The sequence below is a fragment of the Amblyomma mixtum genome, chromosome 3 (genome assembly GCF_055824585.1).
Source record: "Amblyomma mixtum isolate Tamu chromosome 3, ASM5582458v1, whole genome shotgun sequence".
Classification (NCBI taxonomy): domain Eukaryota; kingdom Metazoa; phylum Arthropoda; class Arachnida; order Ixodida; family Ixodidae; genus Amblyomma; species Amblyomma mixtum.
This window is the reverse complement of record NC_143014.1, coordinates 353881395-353904316: the sequence shown is the minus strand read 5'-3', so window position 1 is coordinate 353904316 and position 22922 is coordinate 353881395. Positions and strand designations below refer to the sequence as shown.

Below are 22922 nucleotides of genomic sequence, written 5' to 3'. Positions count from 1 at the left end.
GACTTAGAGATAAAAACGGTGAGGTGCAGGGTTTAATGCTGGCTCTCAGACTGCACACGCAGTGCATTCGCTTTCCCATCTGTACTGTGCACCTTAAAGGGACCAAAAGAATTTATCGCTGCGAGAATTTTATGCACGAACGTTTTCATCTTGAGTGTTCATGCTGACGATCGGACGGTGGTTTGTCTCGGACTAATTCGCTCTCGTTTAGCGGGAGCCAGTTTAAGGTTGCATCGATGCTACTTCGCCGCCATTTCATCTCTTGGGCACCAGAGGTTTACCACGTCCTGCTGCGTCACAGCGCCATGCGATACCACGAAGAGTCACAGCGGATGGGTTCTTTGTTCTGAACGCTTAGTTAAAGGCGGTGCGGGAATAAGAGCGCCTAGCGTAAAGCTCACTAATAATGAAGGTTGGTCTCGTGGTAATTTTTCACTTTCATGAGAAGGCACAGGTTCGCAAGTTAGATTTTCGCACGTTATATCCCAAATGCAGGTACACAAAAACTATATGCTTAATACTGAAGAAGGCCGGTCAAAATTAATGGCACTCCCGCTCTTTCGGCAAATAATTGTAACAATCATCTTCGCACAGCAGTTCAACGATAAGAAGTGCTGCCGGTGGTCACGTCATCACGTTCACGCATAGAGGGTGTAGATAATTTACAATAACAGCTGCGCCACTAGCATCAGGAAGTGTCAACGTCGGTTGTGTATGCACACAGCATTCCGGTTTTCTTTAGTTTTAAGAAAAGACGTTGTATTTCTCTAATATGCGCAGGCACATTGTTCTTGAAATAGGTCGGCATACTTCAGAGAATTATTCACTCCTCATTCAAGTGTATCAAATATTTGATTAATAATTAGGCAGTTGCGGCAGTCTTAAACCGAGTAAATCACAACTCTGTCCGCTAACACTGCAAACAGCTTGCAACCGCAGTAACATTCTGCGTTTCTGCACTATCGCTATGCTAAGATTTGTGCTACCGGTTTCAGCACGGAAAGAGACGATTTGAGATGGCCATGATCCTTTTGAGTCTGAGTCTACTACCTCCACTCCTCCTGAATGTCACGGGTGTCAGAGAATTCGCAAACAACGGTGCACGAAACACAAATCACCATATTTGGCGCACCTCACAGAGCCAGAGCGTCTGGCATTGCTTGAGCCTATACTTTCCAATGTTCCCTCAATAACTCCTGCGGAGCTCAAAGCAGTGTGGTAGGCTCCTATTATGATGTCAGCGTATCATTCGTTGCATCGTTTATTTTTTGCTACGGCCACGTTTAGAAGAGACAAGTTGCTGGAAAGGCGTGCTTACCACTCGTGCTCTTGCCGAGCTGGGAGCGGCAGACGAGCAGCACGATCGAAGGCAGCGGGTCGGCGACGCAACCCACGTGGCGGTGACAGGCATCGCCACCGGCTGATGTCCCACGATGTCCTGCGCAGAATGAAGCGTACAGAACATTGCTTTCCCACAATGATCTCGCATTCGCAGCAAACAGCATATGCTTGGTGGAGCCGGTGCGTAAACAATTTCTACCTTGTGAAACTTACCGCAGACACGGAGGTTATGGCAGTGCCCAGGTACTTCAACTGGTGGGCCACCATAAGCTCCAGGCAGAGATATGGCTGAATTCCTATAGGGGATGTTCAAGACGAGTCCCAGCCGAACCTCGAGCGAGTACGGGATGACGGAACGTTCTAGGCGAGCTTGTTGTTGTTGTTGTAGCCTTTGACAGGATGGCACGTACCCACACTGGGGGATCGGCCAAGAATCGAGACGTAAAGGTTGGTATTCACCTGTACATAGTAAAGGCAAAAGAAAAGCACACGGGAGAGGAACACCGGGGGAGTCCACCACAAGAAGGGCAGGGAGAGGGGAAAAAATAATAATCACAAGGAATAATATATTTATATATATATATGTATATAAATATATATATATATATATATATATATATATATATATATATATATATATATATATATATATATATATATATATATATATATATATATATATATATATATATATATATATATATATATATATATATACCGGGTGTCCCAGCTAAATATAACCAAACTTTTAAAAAAGGCGAAGTGTCCTAGTCCAGTAAAACCACCTCAGGGTTGTTCATAGTCGCGTGGCCTAGTCTTTCGTATTTTTTTCGCTCTTCAAAGTTAATTAATTAGTTAAGTTTAATTAGCTAACTTTTTAATTATTAACTTGGGGAAGAAAGTGTCAATTCAAAAGTTTTAGACCACCTCGAAAAACCGCTGGTAGTGCGGTTTCCGTCAAGTTACGATTTACGTAGCTTCATTTATTGGCCTTAAAAGAAAGTTGTCACGTGACCAGCTGCTCGCTCACTTCTCTGTCCCAATGTGCAGCCAAAGTCTCATCGAGGAGAGGACTTCAGAAAAAAATGGATTTTATTGTTTAAGGCGCGTCTTGGGACGTTGAAGTGGCACAGTTGTCATGAGAAAGCTTTTTCTTATTGTGCGGGTTATGGTTAAAGGCCGGTAAAAAAATTACTTTACGTAAATACTACTTCGCTGCAAATGTCTCAGTAAGCTGTTTCTCAAAGCGATGTACAACTTTTCCATTGACACTTTGTTCATCAAGTCAATAATTAAAAAGTTTGTTAATTAAGCTTAACTCATTAGTCAGCTTTGAAGAACGAAAAAAATACCGCAGACTAGGTCACGCGACTCTAAACAACCCTCATTTGGTTTGAGACGGCTAGGACACCCCGTGTTTTTTAAAAGCTTGGTTACATTTAGCTGGAACACCTGGTATATAAGAGAAGCCAACAGCCACAGAAACGCTATCGCTTAAAGCTAATTGAATAGAAAAGCAGAAGAAAAAACAACCACATGCCGCCGGTGGGATCTGAACCCACGACCTCCGAATTACGCGTCCGGCGCTCTACCTGTGAGCTACGGCGACGGCTGTCAAATCTTCTGCTTTCGGTGGTATTTACGTTTACAAATAACCTAGCCTAGCTGATGAACACTCTGAAGGTTAGGTTATTTGTAAACGTAAATACCCCCGAAAGCAGAAGATTTGACAGCCGTCACTGTAGCTCAGAGGTAGAGCACCGGACGAGTAATTCGGAGGTCGTGGGTTCGGATCCCACCGGCGGCATGTGGTTGTTTTTTCTTCTGCTTTTAAGCGATAACATATTCAGTTATATTCTAAATTGATCAACACTACAAAAAAATAAATAAATTGGAAAAAAAATCGACTGTGTCTGTTTGTTTGTGTGGCTGTTGGCTTCTCTCATATTTATAACGAGCCCCGCATCCCCCTTCCCTTCTTTGCTTATATATATATATATATATATATATAGAGAGAGAGAGCAAACAAGGGAATAGGAATGAGGGGCTCGTTATATATATGACAGAAGCCAACAGCCACAGAAACCAAGCAGCACAGAGTATTTTTTAATTAATTTATTTTTTTGTGGTGTTGATCAAGTAAGAATATTACTGAATATGTTGTCGCCTAAAGCTAATTGATTAGAAAAGCAGAAGAAAAAACAACCACATGCCGCCGGTGGGATCCCACCGGCGGCATGTGGTTGTTTTTGTTTATATATATATATATATATATATATATATATATATATATATATATATATATATATATATATAGGAGTTTGGATTGGAGAGAGAGAGAGAGAAGAGAGATTAATTTGAAAAATAATAAAGCATAAAGAAGAAAATACTGAAAGCTTTAGCAAGGCAGTCGATGAGATTCCAGCAAGAAATTCTGACCAGCGTCACCAAAAGACCTGTGGCTGAACCCAAGCGTGGTGGCGCCAAATGATAGCAAGTGTGGGCTGCTCAAACTAAGGCCAAGTTGCTTTAAGGGCAACTCCAGCAGTCTTCTTCTCAAAGAGGTGAAACGACGACAATGGAGCCAAAAATGATCGATAGATTCAGGGTCACGGCAAAATGCACAGAGGGGATATAACGCCAAACCAGATCTGTGCACAAAGAAATTTAGAGGGGGGATACGGCAGCGCAACCTCTTCAGAGATACTTCTAGCTGCCGAGATTAACAAATTTTCCTGCCCCAGGGATATTTCAGATGCTGATTTTCCGCCGATGTTAAAAGGGCTGCGTTTTGCGCGCTTAATAACGCTCGTCGCCATAACCTAGATGATGTGATATACGCTGTAGCCGGTATAATGGGTGTTGGCCTCGACGCACCGTCTGCAGCGACGACAGTGGCGCCAGCGGGACTGGGCTACGTGAATAACGGCCGGTTTCAGCACGCTGTGTATGTGTGTGTATTTGTGTACGCGTTTGCTTCCGGTGTCCCGTTCTGGGAATTGTTTTGGTCGCGCACACGTGCGCCCGCCGGTGGCTCCTTACCCTCTCCTACGAGGTCGAGAAACGGCCGTCGCCCCCTCCTTCACGGCCGAGAGACACTGCTGGCTAACCTTTGCGGCAGCCTTTGTCGGCGGCTGCGGCGGGGGGGAAGCGTGGCGGCGCAACCAGGGGACGGAGGCCCCTAAATCGGTTGTCGGCGGAAACGCGTCTGTTTGGATTCTCAAGTTCGCTCAAAACCGACAGCGGACCGACAGCGAAAGGGAGTCCATCATGGTGCGGAACGGCTCCGACTTGACAGCGAGAATGTGTATATCACCTTAGTTGCCGCCAAAGGACTCCTAATTCCACGGAACGATGGGTGAACAAAATACACAAATCGACCATCTGTGCGTGGGAGGACCGGCGAGAGTGTGAATGTCCCGCCTTTTTGTCACGGGTGGAGGATCGGCGAGAGGGTGGTGTTCCGCCCTTTTGTGGGCGGGTTTCGTCAAGAAATGTGATTGGCGATGTTCGAACAACCAAGTTTCCCCAGATAGGTACCTGGGGAATTGAAAATGTATAAAATGTGGCTTCAGTGTGCTTCTAAAAGGGAGACTCCTGATAACCTGCTATGTAAATAAAATCGTCTATCTTGTCTGGCAGTAACCGGCTGCATCTTATTCCGCACGTTGCTGGAGAGAAGAACAACTTCGGAGACCATCCCGAGGTACGAACCACAGTGCACTAAACATATCTATGGGCAACACGGGGCCGCCTAGGGAAGCCTTTGCGAGGTTATCCGCGACCTCATTTACAGCCACGCTGCTGTGCCCGGGTACCCATACCAAGTGAACAAGGCTCAAATGCGAAGGAAGGAGCGATAAAAAAGTGCTTAAAGTTGGACAGTCAACATGCGGCGCGAGGGACGAACACAAAGTTAAATAATCGGTAATGACTGCCACTGCAGAAATAGAAGGATCAAGCTTACGCAGAGCAAGAACTACTGCCAGGCACTCAGCTTGGAAAATAGGGGTGAAATCCGGAAGGCGCAGCGAAAAGGACTAGTCTAAACTCGGACAGAAAATTCCCACCCCCGCCTTTTCGTTGCACTGAGAGGCGTCGGTTGCTATCGCAATTTTTGTAGGAAGGAACCTTAAATGATCTTCTAACAGTCCACTTAAAATACGGGGTGGTAAAAGTTTCATGTTTTGAGGAAAAATGTTGTCGAAAACAATGTGGACAGAGAACCCACTGCTTAGTGCAGGAAGGATGTTGTAAATCTGCACGTTTAAAGGCTCAAGCAGCCTTTGCACGAACACAACCTGAGGGGTATGAAAACGAGGACAGTGGACACCAAAAAAGGAGGTCGGCTGGCAACAGAAAATGCTTTGCGAACGGTGAAAATGGTATTCAAAGATTTTGAGGAAAGTTTGCACAGTTATAAAGTGAAATCGGGATAAGAGAGGGGGAATGCGGGCCTCAAGGTATAGCACATTGATAGCCACGAATTTGGGGACGCCAAGGCACATCTGAAGCACTTCCCTCTCCAAAAGAATGAGAGGATGAAGTTTGTATGAAGCCGAGCCTGAAAAAAAACACAGAGCCAAATTCTAAAATTGGTCTGACATACAATATGTAAACCATTAGGAGTGAATCCCTGCGCATACCGTACCTGTGACTGCATAACCTCCGTAACATGCCTGCGGCACGAGCTCCTTTCACAGCAACATGGTCAATGTGAGCCTGCCAGGTTATTTTGTCGTCATAAATGACGCCTAAGTGTTTTAGGGATTGAACTTGAGGTATTGGTTGGAATTTGCATGTAAGAGAGACCACAACCGGTTCCTGTAGAGGAGAAACAAGGACGGCCCACTTGTTAACATTTAATGTGAGGTGTGAACTGCTCAACCAGTGCTCAAGAGAACTCAAATATGACTGCAATTGATCATAGAGGGACTGTATATCAGGCGCAGCCGCAAAAAATGCAATGTCGTCCGCATAGACGTAAGTGCGAACATGGAGGTGGAGAGGAATTTGGCTCAGAAGAATATCGAACAGCACAGGCGAAAGGACAGCTCCTTGCGCAACACCTCTCGTCTGTTTGTACCTCTCGGATTGTACCCCATTATGGACGCAGAAGAATTCCCTGTTATAGAGAAATGCAGATATCCAAGCAACTAAATATTCTGGAAACTGGAAGGACTGTAACCTGTGTATTAGGATGGAATGCTCTACACTGTCGTAAGCTTTAGAGATGTCGAGCGTAACCAGAGCAGCGTACAGGCGTTGACGACGAACAAGAAGAATACGACTCTGAAGATCTACATGTGCATTCTATATCGAACATCGCGGCCGGAAGCCGAGCTGACACGTGCTGAGAATAGATCTGCGGTCCACGAAGGCAGAAACCCGAATAAGTAACACCCCTTCTATTAATTTTACCACGTTTGATGTCAGAGAAATAGGCCTAATATTTTGCAATTCATAGCCACCACCCTGGTTTTTAAGTAAAGGGATCACCTTGGCCAGTTTCCACTCAGAAGGGATCCAAGTGTGTTTCATACAACAGTTGACCAGGTGTAACAAGGAGTCCGGAGTCGCCTCAAATAGAATCTTGAGTATCTTTGAAGTGACACCATCAGGACCGGGAGCAGAAGCAGGTAATCTCTGAACAACTTGAGAAAGCTTCGAAATCGTAATTTAGCAAAATAATTATTTGGCGTCCTTGGCGCAAACAACATGGGACGTAAAGGAAATAGAGACGAGAACCGGTTATGCAGGCCCGCGGCAATTGATTCAACCGCCTCGATAGCTTCCTTAGGTGACATAACTAATGACTGCAAATTACGAGAAGGCAGGACCTGTTGTCTGGATCGTAAAAAGCCAAATAATGCCCGTCGGTTGCCCGACTTTGAAAGATAATCAAAATTTTCAGAGTCATATTTCTCTTTCGCACGAGAAACTGTGCGTTTAAAGGTGGCTGCTATGAATTTATAATCTTTCCAGTAATTTGGGCATTGGTTATAAAGAAGCTTTTTCCATGCTGCCTTCCTTCGCCTGTAATCCCTCGTACAGTCCGCGTTCCACCAGTGATTAGAGAAATTCACTTTTGAGGGCCGCACCAAGAACTCCGACTTTTTACGGCATTCCTCTATAGCCAGGCATATTCTTGTTGACTGGTGGTCCTCGGCGATGTTAGAAACTGGCGCGAGGGCAGAGCGCAACATCGTCTGAAATTTGTCATAATTTACATGCGTCCGCAACGGACGAGCCGCAGGTGTTACAGGACATATGATATCAAAACGAATAAGTATCTGGTCACTTGAGGAGCCGCAATGTACAGTCGACCTATTCCTTATGCCAATGCCAAGACTGGTGAATGTAAGATCTAAAACAGATTTAGACTGAGCGCAAAGGTAAGTGGCTGATCCAGAATTTGAACACACAAGGCTGTTATCAGAAACCCAGTCCCAAAGGCGCTTCCCACCTAGATTTGTGCGGTAGCCCTAAGACACATGGTGTGAATCGAAATCGCCAGCCATGAGAATTGGGTGTCCACAGCTAGCGAGAAGCGAATCTAGCGGTCGAGTATCCTGGACTCCATAGGGGAAATACACATTTATTAAGGAAAATGGGGAGCATCCAGGAAGAACAAATTCTAATGCCAAAATCTCACAGTCAGGGGACATCTGCTGAAAAGATACCTTAGCCTTGTGGCAAAGTTTTGAAGAAACTAACGTTAGCAAACCCCCTCCTCGTGACTGGCGATCTAGACAAAATGAACGATAGTTTTTAAAGTGAAAATGTTCGTCAGCTGAAAGCCACGTTTCTTGAAGAATTATGACATCCGGATTAAGCTGGGAAGATATCTCAACAAAAACGATATCTCAAATTATCGCCCAATTTCTATCCTTCCCATTTTCTCGAAGTGTTTTGAAAAAATACTATACAAGCGAATGTCCAGTTTCTGCGAGAAATATAAAATAATAACACCTAGCCAGCACGGCTTCAGAAAAAACTTTTCTACAGAAACTGCGCTTCTAACCCAGAAAGAACTAATTTTAGAGTCATTTGAACAAAAACTTCTCACTCTCGGCATTTTTATCGACTTTTCGAAAGCGTTTGATCGCATCAATCACAACACAATGTTGGCGAAACTCGAGCATTATGGTTTTCGCGGAAAATTTCATCAAATAATCAGATCCTACCTTAGTTGCCGTGTCCAACAAGTAACGGTAAACAACGAGTCATCAAATTTTAAACATCTGTTCTCTGGCGTGCCGCAAGGCAGTATTCTAGGGCCGCTGCTTTTCCTCCTTTATGTTAACGACATAGTCTGCATCAGTAAACTGCCAATTTTTGTGATCTACGCCGATGACACCACTCTATTCTTCCGAGCGGCACATGTGCGTGATCTTGAACATCAAGCTGCAGATTGTTTGCACCAGCTTCACGAATGGTCTGAGTCGAATTCGCTGGTCATAAACACCGAAAAGAGCAAAGGTGTACTTTTTAGACCTCGCAATAAGGATCCTGCTGTCTCACAAATTTCACTGAAAATGGGTTCATCATTCATTCAAATAGTTCCTACGGTCAAAAGTCTAGGAGTGCTTTTTAATGAAAATTTATGTTGGGATGAACACGTTTCAAAGGTCAGGGACAAGTTGTCCAAGGTTGCTGGTATCGTGTCCCGACTGCGATACCTTTTACCAAAACATATTAAGCAGATACTGTACAATGCACTGTTTTCTTCTGTTGTTAATTATTGTATTTTGGTATGGGGCACAACATCATTTATTAATATTAAACGGGTACATATACTTCAGAAGAAAATTGTTCGGAATATTGTTAATGCTTCACGATTTGAACACACCGAACCGATTTTTGCATCTCTTAGCATTACCCCCCTCCCACAAGTTTTTGAAAGTATACTGTTAAGGCGGTATAAAACAAGTATTAGACAAAACAATCCATTTATGATGAACCTGTCGAACTTAAAATGTAAAGAACAGAAGTACACCACCCGTACTGGTTTCACATGGTTCGTGCCAAAAACTCGAACGAATTACGGTCGCCAAATGCTTTGCTATACTCTTCCGTACTCATTAAATAAGGCATCTAAATTGCTGTAACCCTAGGTACCGTCAGCACTTCGTGTCACGAAGATTTTTACTCATGATTTGTATTTTATTATTATTATTATTTTTTTTTTCCTGTGTGCTCACTTGCCGTGGACTGTACAACATTCTGGTGCTGCTGTCAAGCTATTGTAGGGTGCGTCGACCTCTGTCAAGCCTTCTCTCTGGCTTTTTGTCGGCGCACCCAACATCCTCAAGATGTTGAATAAAATTGAATTGAATTGAATTGAATTGAACTTTGGTATTCACATTTGCTGTCTAAAGTCAATATTAAGGCGGAAGCCTTTAATGCCTCATCGTTGTAAGCAGGAGCTGTCGACAAGAAATGTCACGCTTTTCAGTTGGTCGAAACGGTCGTAACGTCACAGTGCGCGAATTTCAAACGGGGCCAATTGTACTTTGGCTACTAAGCATGCAACCAATTAAAGGGATCGTGTATAGTGATGCTCCAAGTAAGTTTGAGTTTAGCTAATTGCTTACTTAACCAATTAGTCCAATTGACCTTTCTAGTCAGGCCAGATAAATAAATAAAACCGATTAAGAAATTGGCCGAGCTTGGGAATCGAACCCCGGTCTCCGGAGTGCGAGTCGAGCACACTGCCACTCGGCTATGCCAGCTCGATGGTTTGGAATGAACAAAGGTGCGTCTAGTGAATACGGTGTCTTCGTTCACTCCCATCTTCCTCCCTTCCCGTTACGGCGAGGTTCAGGTGTGCACCGAGATATGCGAGACAGATACATTTCCTTTCCTCAAAAAACAATTTACTGACGAGCAAGGCGTATTTGTCCGCGTTTCAGATTGGTCCAATTTGTCGTGATGTCACCACGCGCGAATTTTGACGGGTGTCCACCGAAATATGTGAGACAGTTACTGCGCAACTTTCTTTCGTCAAATACAATTTTCGACTAGTGCTACTGATATATGCGAGACAGTTAATGCGTAATTTCCTTTCCTCAAATACAATTTCTATTTCCTTCATTACGGCCCCTCTTTCTTCTTTCACTCCACTTCCTCCCTTCCTGTACAGTGCGGCTCAGGTGTCCACCGAGACGACAGAGAATTACTGCGCCATTTACTTTCCTTAAAAAGTGTTGCGTTCAAAGGGCAAGGCATCGCGCCGAACGGGTGGTGGCGTTCAATGGACTCCGTGGCATCGCTACAACACGCTGTCGCGTTCCACTCCTAAAGGCGAAGCTTCAGCGTCTTTAATTAGCAGTTAATTAATACAACAACAAAATGTGAAGTGAACAATCGTGTAGCAGAATGCAGCACTCAGGCTTTCGCCTTTCAGCACTTTAGCTGCTAAAGTTCCTCGTAATTTTTACACGTTTAGAAAAATTACCCTAATTGTTAATAATTTAATTGGAAAACAAAAAAATTACCTAAGATGCGCATGACGGTTGGTATGTGTATTTAAGTGGTTTCCCTTGCCCACCTCAAGTATTTTTTTTGGTCCTTGGCTAAAGTTAGCCTGGACACCCTGTATATCCTTTCTGTACATAACCGTATTGAATAAATACCATGACAAAAATTCAGAGGTGTCTGAATACCCTAAGGCATAGTTAAACGAAGCTTCTCAGCTGCGCCGCAACGGTTCGAATCCCAATCGGGGTTTGTGTGTGGTATTTGTTTTCTTACTTTATTCGCAGTACAACCTCCTTTCGTGAAAATTACTGTGTGTGTGCGTGCGCAGCCTCCACCCTTGAAGCACACTCCGGTGGGTGCACATCCTAGCACTGATTGGTAACAAATGCATCTTCACCCATCGTCCACCACCTTTACCTCCGTCGCCATCCACCTGCAGCCGAAACACATTACTGTGAATGCTCCACGTATGCTGTCCCCAAAGCGTACTACGAAATAACACCAAAGTTATATTTCTCCATACGTTCTTTCTGTCTGGCGGCACGTGGAAGAAGTTTCCCAGGCAGGTATCGTGTTCAGGCTGAAATTTATTCATTCACATCATCATCCGAATGAAATGTTCCTCCCTTCCTTACATGCTACGCGGTTAAATACCCTTCAAACACAACGTCCACCAATAGGGTCCGAAATTAAGCACCGCCCCGGGACCACCTGCCCCTCCGGCAATGTTGCTTCTTTCCATCAGAGATGGCCGCAAATCATCATCCGACACACGCCCGCGTCACACATGTGACACCTAAGAATAGCTGGTCCTTATCTGCGCGTTCCCGAAGTCTGGGAAGAGTTCGTCTAGCCATCGCTGCTGTCATCACCACTGCCGTATTCACCAGGGTCGGGCGCAAGCCTTCGCGTAACATACCCGCGCAAGGACGTCAGTGCTGGAGTGTTCACCAATTTCCGGCACATAACAGAACCCGGGAGCAGCACAACCGCCAAGCCTAGGGTGCCTCAATGGCGGACATCCAGGCACCCTAGCCAAGCCAGTGGCCTTCACGCATGGCATTCGAATCGCGCCCCCGCATGGAACACGGGGGCTTCGGCTCGCCACTGTGCAGTTGGTCGTGGTGGTGAAAAGCATGTGTTATAAGTACGGAGAGGTCGTATGTTTGGGAGGTGACCCCTAGCGGGCCACCCCCCTCAGAACACCAGCTGGGGTCCCTATTCGCGGACCCCATTTTACTCTACCGCAGCTCGGGTACGCTGGACAATGGCCTGGTGGGTCGGGAGGTCGCGGCAGCAGAACAGGGCCGCCTCAAAGTCCTCTGGGGTAAGGTTGGGGGGGGGGGGGTGAGGGAGGGATATTGTTGTCAACGCCAATGCCAATGAACCCAGTCAACTCCTGCGGCCCACTTGCTTTGCTTGGTTTGGTTTTTCAGGATAGGAAATGGCGCAGGAACACTCACGATTTGACGGACACCCGAACTGCGCTGTATGAGAAGTAATGAAGAAGGGAATGAGAGGAGATATGTCACATCTCTACCGCTGCTTCAGTTGAGGTTCAAATTACTGCGCCGGTGGCATTGGCTTGACTAGGCCGGTAAAGCTTTCACTTTAAAATGCTAGATTTTGAATTTGTGAGTTTCTTCGGTTGTTGTTTTTTTGCTTCTAATCCGGCTTTTCTTCCAGGATATTCCACTTCACCTCGGTTGTGGCTTTTTAGCCAGAGCTTCTGGCTGTTTTACAAAACCGACCCGTCTACAATCAGCTGGAACATTTTTTTTATACAACAAAAAAAGGTACCAGCAATACTGTGATGGGATTCGAAAAATGGCTAGGTACAAAGGCGTATCGTTTTAAGGAAAGCGATTATATTTTGGCTGCTTCTTATACGAACTCGATTCCTTCTACGCAGTGTGGCAAGGTGAACTTCCAGAACGGTCTCAATAATCCCTACGGCACTCGGATGAGCATGTAGGGTGAAGGCGGCACTTATGATTATTTCGTTGGAGAACTATTTATGACAACGAAAAAACTCTGGTTGCAAATGCTATAATAACCAATTAAATGTGAATTAGAAAGCTATGGGCGCTTCTTTGGTGGAATTGCATTGTATTCATGCATCCTTTCGCTTATTTCTTGCAGCCATCCTTGCAAGCTAACAGAAAATGAGAGTAGCTTCAGTACTGCTAAGGGAATCTACCATCAGGAAAATTAATTTTTATTGAGTTGCATTCGTGCTACGCGAAGGTAGTGCTTCAAAATTCGCTTAACGAAAAATCAGTATTTGCTTCACACAGCGATATGAAGGAAGCGGTCACCTATTAGAATGTTTACCACTAATTGTTGGCGAAACGTCCATGATTCTGCCATTTTGATACCCTGCTACAGAGCCATTGATATGAAATGCGAGATCAAGGGGTTAGCATCGATAAGGTGACTGCAGCTGACGCAGGACAGGGTTAATTCCAGAGATATGCCACAGGCATTAGTCCTGCACTGCGCGCAGTCAAGGCTGATGATTACACAAACAAGGACAGCCGCAAAAGGGAAATATAGAGACATCAGGTTGTTTCTCCAAGGGGTACGAGTGGAACAAGGCATCTACGCATAACATTGGCAAGGATTCAGCTAGCGTTCTTTTCGCCTTACAAATGTAGAGGGCGAGTTGATCGTTGCTCCTTAAATTCCGCTGGCGCCTTCAGCCACAAGGATTGCCTAGCTGTATGGCTGGCCTGATAGAACGTTATCCATGAGGAAGTGCACTACGCAAATTGCCATTTTCTAAGGCGCAGCGAGCCGTTCTTACCTTCTTCGCCGCCGCTAATCTCGGCTTACATTGGGACTTCATTAATAAACAGACTCTTCGCTTTCTTTCGCGATGACGGTACAAAATATCATATTTTTTATTCCTCCCACTAGCGAGATGTCCTACTAACTTTATTGAATGTTCGGGGCATTTTCGGCAAACTCAGGATCCGAAGGCACCTGCGCACTCGGAAATCTCCCTGAGGCTCCTCCCTCCCTTGTTCATTTTTCATTGCATGAACGGTTCTCTCTAGCGTAAGTAAAACTAACTCCGTGCAATCCGGTGGGCAAATTCATCGATTCGCGTACAGTTTGGTGTCCATTTCTGTGCGAAAAGGTTCGAGACAGCCTGCGGCGGTGTCAGGAAGATTATGTTGTTGGGCTAGCTGCGCAGTGAAGCAGGCATATCCAACATAGGTATCGAGTTGAAATTTCTTTGCTATTTAAGAAGGCTCAATTTGCTTGTGGATAGGGAATATCTTTCACTTCAATTAGGCCTTACTACCTGTGAACGAATAATGAGGAAAAGCAAATGCTGAACAAATTGTTGCGGAAATATACGGGACAGGCACAAAATAGATCACCTAACACAGAAAGGAAGGAGTTGGCCGCGAAAGCACACCAAAGGGCCACATCTTACAGCGAATGTAGTGTTCGAGCCTCTTTCTGTGGCGGGCCCCGGGAGAGCGCCGCAGAGAGTCAGGAGGCTGCTGTGGTCTCAGACGAACTGTCTTTTAATGACATCCACAAAAGCATTTTATGCACAAGACACTGGCGCCACGGTACGGACAAAGTGAAAGCGAAACTGAAACACGGTACGGACAAAGTGAAAGCGAAACCGAAACTTAGACGATACAACATATTCCCTCCCTTAGAAAACCATGTCATACGTTAGTCAGTGGGTAGCTGATTATTTACGATAATTGAACATGGAGTTGACATAATGCACACTTACGGAAACGAGAAATAGAAACATAGTTCACAACCACAGTATGACAGTCACACAGGTGAAATGAAGAGTAGTCGAAAGTCACATGAAGTGAACAGAGAAAGAGCGCACACATATCACACACACTGGAACACTGAAGCACCTAGTTGCCTTGGTGTTTTCAGTCACAGAACGGCTTCTACGAAGGATAGCCGTAGCGATCCGGTAGCTGTCTAGCTCTTGTAGGCTGAATGCATCGGTGCTGAACATCGACAGTTGGAGGATTGGGCATGTTTGGCGGTGCTGCGCCGTGGCACGCTTGTTGCTGCGTAGTAGACAATGGTGGATCAGCCGAGGCGAGTGGCAGTTTAACACTGTCGTAAGTGGACGATGACGAAGGCACCTTGGTGAGTCTCGATGCGTTCCAGATCTTCCCGTCATCGAGGAGAAACAACGATGGTCCCTTCCTCGCGATCACTTTACGCGGCTGACTGTAGGAGGGATCACCCTTGAATGCCACTGTAGGCTTCTTTACACGGACGAAGTCATCTACTGTCACCGTTGTCTGTCTTGCCGCCCGGCGAGTATCCGCGTATTTCTTGCTGTTTTGTTGCATCGCCAACACCCGTTGGCGCATCCGACGAAGTTCTGTTGCCGGATCAGTAAAGAAGGACGGTGATGGATGTCCAACAATGTCAAGCCGTGTTCTAGGCAATCTCATGTGCAGTAGCAGAGCGGGAGCTATCCCTGTAGTAGCATGAGGCGTGCACCGGTAGATGCCGAGGTAGTCAACGGCTGCTTGACGAATGGGACGATGTTCGAGCAAAGCTAGCTGAACGAAATTCTTGAAGATGCGGTTAAACCGCTCGACTAGCCCATTTGCCTGTGGATAATATAGAGACGAGTGCGTGAGACGAATGGCGCGCTCGTTCAAGAACTGTGTGAATTCTTGCGACGAAAACTGAGGTACATTGTCGCTAACAATTTCGTCGGGGTAGCCTTCGCGGGCGAAAATGGACACTAAGAAATTAGTCACCGTACTTGTTGAAACTTCGTTACAGTCTTGCGGGGCTCTTTCCATATGGCCGACGATGTCGATGGCCAGCTTTTGCCTTGGACGCTCAGGCAGCGGTACCGGCTGAAGAGGAGAAACCGCAGTCTTGGCGCTTTTGTCGGCTGCCTGAGAGACGCTGCAGTTATGGACGGCAAGCTCGACTTGCTTGTCCATGCCTGGCCACCAGAAGCGTTCCCGTAGTCGCGCCTTGGTACGAACTATTCCTGGGTGCGCCTCATGAGCCGTAGCTATTTGCTGCGGTGTCAGCGAGAGGGGAACAACCACTCGTTCTCCACGCATTATCAAGTCGCTCACCACGGAAAGTTCTTCGCGCACAGTGAAGTAGGGCTGCAGTTCGCTTGAAATGAACTTACGGAAAGGCGAAGTCGACTCAACATAGGCCTTGACGTCTTTCAAAATAGGGTCCTCGCTAAGAGCCTTCTTGAACTGCTCTTTTGTGAGGCAAAGGGGTGAAATGAGATTTAATATAATCTCCTCCTCAACGGATACATCTTCCTGTGAAACAGAGGCAGGAAGACGAGAAAGGGCATCCGCAAATGCGTTCTCTGATCCCTTACGGTACTCTAGTGTGTAATTGTAGCGGAGAAGGCGTTCGGACCACAGTGCAATGCGAAGAGGCCGTCTGCCCGTTCCCTGAGAGGACAGGAGGGAAACTAGGGCTTGATGATCCGTGCGGGGTGTGAAGGGACGACCCCACAAGTACGTATGCCAGTGCTCGCAGGCCCAAATGCATGCAAGTGCCTCGCGCTCTTTAACCGCATACTTCCTTTCCGCCGGAGACAGCGTACAAGACGCAAATGCAATTGTATGTAGCTTGTGCCCGTCCAGTTGCTGGAGAACAGCGCCAAGTCCGCAGTCAGATGCGTCCGTGGAAACAATCACAGGAAGAGTCTCGTCAAACATTTGAAGTACCCGGATGGATTGAAGCAAGGACTTGATACTTTGGAAACTAGCGTCTGCAGCTGCAGTCCAACTGAAAGGCTGGTTCTTGCGAAGGAGGAGGACTCGCGTTGTCGGGATGTCCTCTTTTCGAGGTGGAGTTTTAGAAACTAATCGTGTAAACACCGAATTCATGTAGGTGCGAGCAACCGCAAATAAATGGACACCTTCTCTGTGATGATATAATCTTAATGAGAATTAATGAGAATTTTTTTGCCCGACATGCGTTCTAGCCAGGTTAGAGGACAGTGGTCCGTTTGTACGATGAACTTCGTACCAGACACGTAGCAGGCAAATTTTTGTATCGCCCACGCCAGGCACGCGCTTTCCTTTTCGGAAGCGCTGTATGTTTTGTCCCTGGCAGTGAGCTTCCTGCTTACAAGAAGGATTGGGTGTTCGTTCCATTGATCATCTGTCTGGTAAAGCACAGCACCCATTCCCCTGTTGCTCGCGTCACATTGGATTATGAACTGTTTTGTATAATCCGGGGACTTGTGTTTAACACGAGATGCTTCATGAGGGCTTCCTTTAGAGTGAGAAAGCACTTTTCTTTCGCGGGGCTCCAGGCGACGCGCTCTGGTTCAGTTTTGCGCAAAGCGTCGGTGAGGGTGCTAGCGATGTCCGAGTACCGCGGTATGTATTGCCGGTAGTACCCTACAAGACCGATAAAAGCTCTCACATCTTTCTTTGTTTTCGGCGGAGGGGTACGTTGAAATGGCGAGCAGCTTTACCTCAGAGCTACGCATGTCTGTCTCCCTGCGTTTCTCTCTCCATTTTCTACGGGAGGAACAAGACGAGAACGATTTGCTTTCTCTTGCTGTCTTGTCCCTTTCCTTACGGCTTGCGCGCCAGACGCGACTTTCCATTTCGCGTGCGCGACGCTTCTGGTGGAACCGTCCTTTCTTTTTCTTTGTTCGTGGTGGCAAATGACACCATTCCGAAGTGTTTAATTTCTTGCGCACCCTTCCTTTTCGCTCGGTGTGAGGTTCGCATCTATCCGGCGTTTTGATTTTATGCCTACTAAATAGTGTTATCTTAGCTCGGGGCTTTCTATCGCGATACCTATGCTTGTCCTGACAGCGACAAAACAACAGCCCATTTCTTTTTAACAGCGTGACACTTTTCAGCCGCGCCCTGCGCGGTCGCAGACCGACAGTAGCTTTAGCAGGCGGTACACGACAAAAACCGAAGGTCTTAAGTGGGCGCTGACCGCTGCGAGCTCCAGACGCCACGCGACAATGATTCTTTCCGCCCTCGGCCGCGCGTCTCCAACATCTGAGCAGCACATGAAAAGTGTAATACGAGAGGGAGAGAACGATCGAATATGAAAAAAAATGCCTGGGTGCCTTCCTTTCTCAGTACCTGAACACCCTTCCTTTCCTTTTTTTCCAGGCGCCCGTTCTACTGCATTCTTTCATGCGGTAGCAGTCCGCGCTTCTTTGTGGCCCACTGCGCGTTTCACTCCTCGTGCAAAAACTTCTGCAGTGTCGCCACAATGGGGTAGGCGGCTTTCGCTTTCTTTGAACCCGTCTAGTCAGTTTGGCCTGCGTGCGGTGCCTATCGCATCTGGAGTGCCGTGGTGAAAGTCTTGCACGATAACATTGTTGACGTGCCTTCACCCTTATGATGTTTTTGGCCCGTTTTTTGCCCTTTCTCTGTGGACTACCCCTTGGCTTGGCTCTCCTTGCGCGCAGCCGCTTTCCGGAAACTGCCCTAGCTGTTCTTTCTTGCACACCTCCCTTTCTCGTGGTGCCCTCACACTTCACATCATCTTTTTGACTCAGCACCGAGCCGCCTTTCACATTTGAACTTGAACTAACGGCTCGCGTTTTTGATGAGTCAGTGCACGTCGTAACCTCAAATTGTTCCGACTGCACTTTACTTTCCGCTGAGTCTAGCAACCTGCTCTCCTGAGGATTGCTATCCGACCCCATGAAACTAACTACCTGGTCCGCAACTCTATCTGAACCACACACATTGGCTAATGTTGCGTTCTGGCCTGGGGTTTCAGCGACGCATTCAGGTGACTCACTGTCACTCTGATTACAGCAAAGAGCCTCCAATAATTGGCTACTATTGCTCACCAGCCGCATCGAAGGAGGGTCTCCTTTGATTCCTTCACTGCGCTGGCCTGTGAGCTAACTACTCTCTTCCTGAGATATAAAAACTGGCTCACTTATAAAAGCAGCATCTGCTGCTGGGCTTAAACCTTCCCTGCCGTTACTTCCCTGAGCAACGGTTGTGCCTCCAGCTGACCAAGCGAGGATCCTAGGCTGGTCGCTGACAGACAGATGGGAGCGCTACCCGCTTCCATCACTTCGGACTTTTGCGTCCGCCTCTCCTTTTGGACAGTCGTCCCCTTATACTCCTCCGGCATTCTTAAAAACCGGCTTCGCGCCTGTTTCTTCTGCTCTACGCCTAGAGGGATACCGTTGCTTGTACCACTTGTACTGTTGCTTGTACCTGTTGCTTGTACCACGACTTTCAAGCAACACGCGGCGTAACGCATACTCTTCCTCGAGTTCAGCAGGCTTCTCAACAGTGTTTACCTCAGCCCTGTCGAGAATCCACAAACGCATTCGATCCGGAATTGTGTCATAAAACTGCTCTAGACACATGCAGTCCACGATCTTCCTTGCGTCCGCGTGAGCGCCTGCGCTCTTTAACCACTCCACTAAGTTTGTTTTCAAGTAATAACCAAGCTCGAGGTAGGATTCTTCTTTAGACTTAGTGGCTTTTCTGAAACGCTCGCGAAAAGCCTCGGCAGACAGGCGGGGCTTCTTTAGGAGGCTTGCCTTCACGGTCTCATAGTCCTCCGATTCTTCCGCACTCAGTCTCCCAATCGCGTCCGGTACCTTACACGGCAACAGGCTCAATAGTTGCTGTGGCCACCCATTTTTCCCAAGATTGTATTTTTGGCATGTCCTTTCGAAGTTCACCAAAAAATACCAATGTCCTCGCCTAGCGTGAAGGGTTGCATGAAATCTTTGATTTTGATTGTTTCCCTCCCTCCTGTGCTAGATGATGGTGGCTGAGCGACGCCGGCCTCGGCTCTCTTCGCCTCCGCGTCCGGTTTCTTTAGATCAATTTCCTGCTGTCGGAGTGCTAACTCGAGCTCCTTCTCTCGAAGCTGAAGCTCGCGATTGCGTAGCTTCTGTTCCAGCTAGCGCTGTTCCTTCTAAGCACTTCCCTTTCCTTTTCGGCCGCTTCCCTTTCCTTTTCGGCTGCTTCCCTTTCCTCTTCAGCTGTTTTCCTTTCCTTAATCAATTCCCATGTCTCGATAAGCTCTCCATCGTCCGCTCCGCAAGATATTAGTGCCTCTATGATTTGCGGTTTCCGCATGGCCTTCCCAAGTTCAACCCCTAATTCTTTGCTGATCAAAATTAGATCCGGCTTTTGCAAAGATTTCAGGTCCATGAGGCGCTCAGACACCCGACCGATCCCCTATCTCTTCTTAGCAGTGCGTACAACAATCAGTACTCGCAACACTGCCAAAGAAAGCCTGCCAGCATTGACGCTAAATTCAAAAGCCTGGCAAAATACCTCAGGCAAGACAGGTCGGACACTCACAGAGCCGCGATCATAGGGGCCACCAACGTGGGAGCTCTTGCATCTGCCAGTGCTGCTAGTCGATGCGAAGAGCTGACTTCGATCCCATCGCTGCCATCCAGTTGTTGAGACGCGGGTTCTCAGTTGCCGTCGGGACGCGGGTCCGCTGTCGCCGACCGGCCGGAGCAACGAAGAGAAGGGAGGTTGATAATTAGCAGCGTGAAAAAAAAGGTATATGTATTTACATATTTACAAGCAGCGAGAAGCACGATACATAGCACGATGCAAGACAACAGGAAATGACACAGACAAAGGAAACGGGAGCCCTTAAATAGAGTCAGCACCGACTCCCGCCCCTTTTCGTCCAATCAGGAGCGTCCTGGTGGGTGATTGGCCTGCAAGGCTTGAACGCCAACCCCGGTAGCGTTCCGGTAGCTGTCTGGCCCGAACGCACAACGCGCTCCACGATGACGACGCGCGGGCTCGGAGAGACGCAGGCTTGGACGCCGTCCTTGGGGAGCGTCTCTGTAGCTGACCGGCCGAACGCGCAACACTCTCCACGAAGACGACGCGCAGGCTCGTTGAGACGCATGCCTGGACGCTATCCTTGGGAGCGGTCCGGTGTTGGAAATTCACGTTCATAACACCGTATAACTTCTATGAGATGGTTTTTTTATTGAGATCAGCGTATGTGACATGCGTTGAGGTAAAAGCTGTAAAACTGAGCATTTAAAAGTTTGAATACTTAAGCCATTTGAGATAGCCATTAAAAGAAAGTGACAAGTATATCTGCATAATTTGCTGGTAAATTCCTCCTTCTTTAAACTCTAAACCTGACAGGGGTGATGTGGCAGCGTGCTGCCGCCCCTTTCCTTTCTAAGTGCCCTCCGCGAAGGGAGACGTCAGATGCGTCCTTGCATTAATAAAAGCACTACGTGTACCGAAGGGCGAGCACCCGTTGAAGCCCCTTCTTTCTATGGAGGTTAGCTATTTCTTACTTTACCTGCAGTAGACATCCATGCATTGGATGCTATCTTCAACATTTCTTAGTTTTTCCATCCTCGAACGAGGCACCCGATGATCTAGCCAAGGACGCACACAAACCGTCCATGCCGGTCATAAATGCGGTAAACAAGTATAACGTTCCCGGTCTCACTATTCGCTGTAACCTGCTCCCCGGCACCCATACTCTGGCTTGGCACAAGAATCTGAACCTCGTTCAACTAGTCTCAGTGAGTTCGGATGCGTGTGGGCAGCAAACGTTGACCGCTTCCGCCTTCGAAGCGAGGGCAATTGACTATTAATTGATTGCTGGTTGTGGAAACTGCACAAAACTTGCTGTCCTCATGGCCATTTCTCTCTAGCGCCTCTGGTGCTCGTGTTAGTTCCCGCCGATGCTGCGGAAAGCTGGGTCTCCCTTCTCCAACCGCGGAGAAGCAACTTCCAATGAAAGGCTCCTCGCACACCTCTCGCCGTTCACTGGAAGTTGCAGGGCAGTTCACCAATGAGGAAAACATAGCTGCCCACGTCTTGCATCTTCTCTCCTTCTCTTGAGAGCTGTTATCACGGCTGTAGCTTAGGTAAATTAGAGAATGCAACAGCGCTTGTTCCTGGTCGGTTCCCGCGCCCTTGCCTCAGAATGGTTACGAATGATTAGTATGTTGCATACGTCGTCCCCTTTGATTCGCCCGGACTCGTCGCCTTTTCTCTTCAAATCTTTACCCGCGCTGTTGGGTGAATTTGCGTGAATCGGCTTGGTAGTTCCTTTGCTGCAATGGCAGTGTGGCACTTTAGAGCGTTTTTGCTGGCACAGAATTAACCTGTTTTTTTATCTCTTGCTCCTACCGTTTGACTCGTCGGGTGGTACCATGGCTCATGAATCTCATTAACTGTAAGGCGAGGGTTTCTGTACAAATGTGCTAACTTGCGTCTCGACGGCAGAATAACTCCAACCTTGTCTCCACATTTCGACCAGTGCCACCCTTTCCAACCGAATCCGCAATGATCTGCTGCCAGACGATGATGCAGGCTGCGCTTTTGGCCGCGAATCCTACCAATCATCTACAGGTTCTTGCGGCATTTTGTTCGATGAGTGCAGTTCAGTGGCGGAGGCAAATGACTTCAGTGACAGTACCAGTCATGCGATGCGACCTCGTTCATCATCATCATTATCATCATTCCTTCATCACTTAGAGCTGCCACTCGTCCTATTCTGAGAGAATGATGCTCTAATTCTTTCTCTTACTTTCTCAGCCTCTGTTAAAAATTCTTTTCCGCACCATGTTCTCCGCCGTTTTTTTTTTCAATTTTAGAATTGCTCGCGTGTGCTGACGGTGCTTAAATGCTTCCAGTACCATCCTTCGCGTAATCCCTCCGATGAAGAGGAGGCAGAATACAAAACAGAATCGCATCCGCGTTTGCGTTCTGCCTTCCTTCTGGAACGATTCATGATTCGGACGTCTGCTCTGCGGCGAAGATTATTTCTTTTGCGAGAAGTCGGCTTGGTCTCTGCCAACCTCACGGATGTCCTGAATGTCACTGAGCTCACTACATCGGCTGCAACGCCGCTTCTCGCGACTCCATTGCATAATCGATCAAGGACTAGTCTACAGCAGCGGGAACTGGGGCCACAGCGCGGCCTCTGCGATCTTGTAAACTGGGCAGCCAGTGGACACCCAGCACCGCCAGGGCCTGTACGGCCTCCTCCGACGACAGGACAGCAAACTGCCGCTATCCCGCTCATGGCCAACGAGGCTGCATGCACGGGAGAGCGATCACCCTGCCAGAGCCGTCGGCCGTCCG

The 22922-nt window shown here is 47.3% G+C and overlaps 1 non-coding gene across 1 annotated transcript; it reads left to right on the top strand.

Moving 5' to 3' along the window:
• The first annotated feature begins 3073 nt into the window (after positions 1-3073).
• Positions 3074-3148, top strand: TRNAT-AGU (transfer RNA threonine (anticodon AGU)). Its single transcript has one exon. It is a non-coding gene; the product is annotated as a tRNA-Thr (tRNA).
• Positions 3149-22922: the final 19774 nt, after the last annotated feature.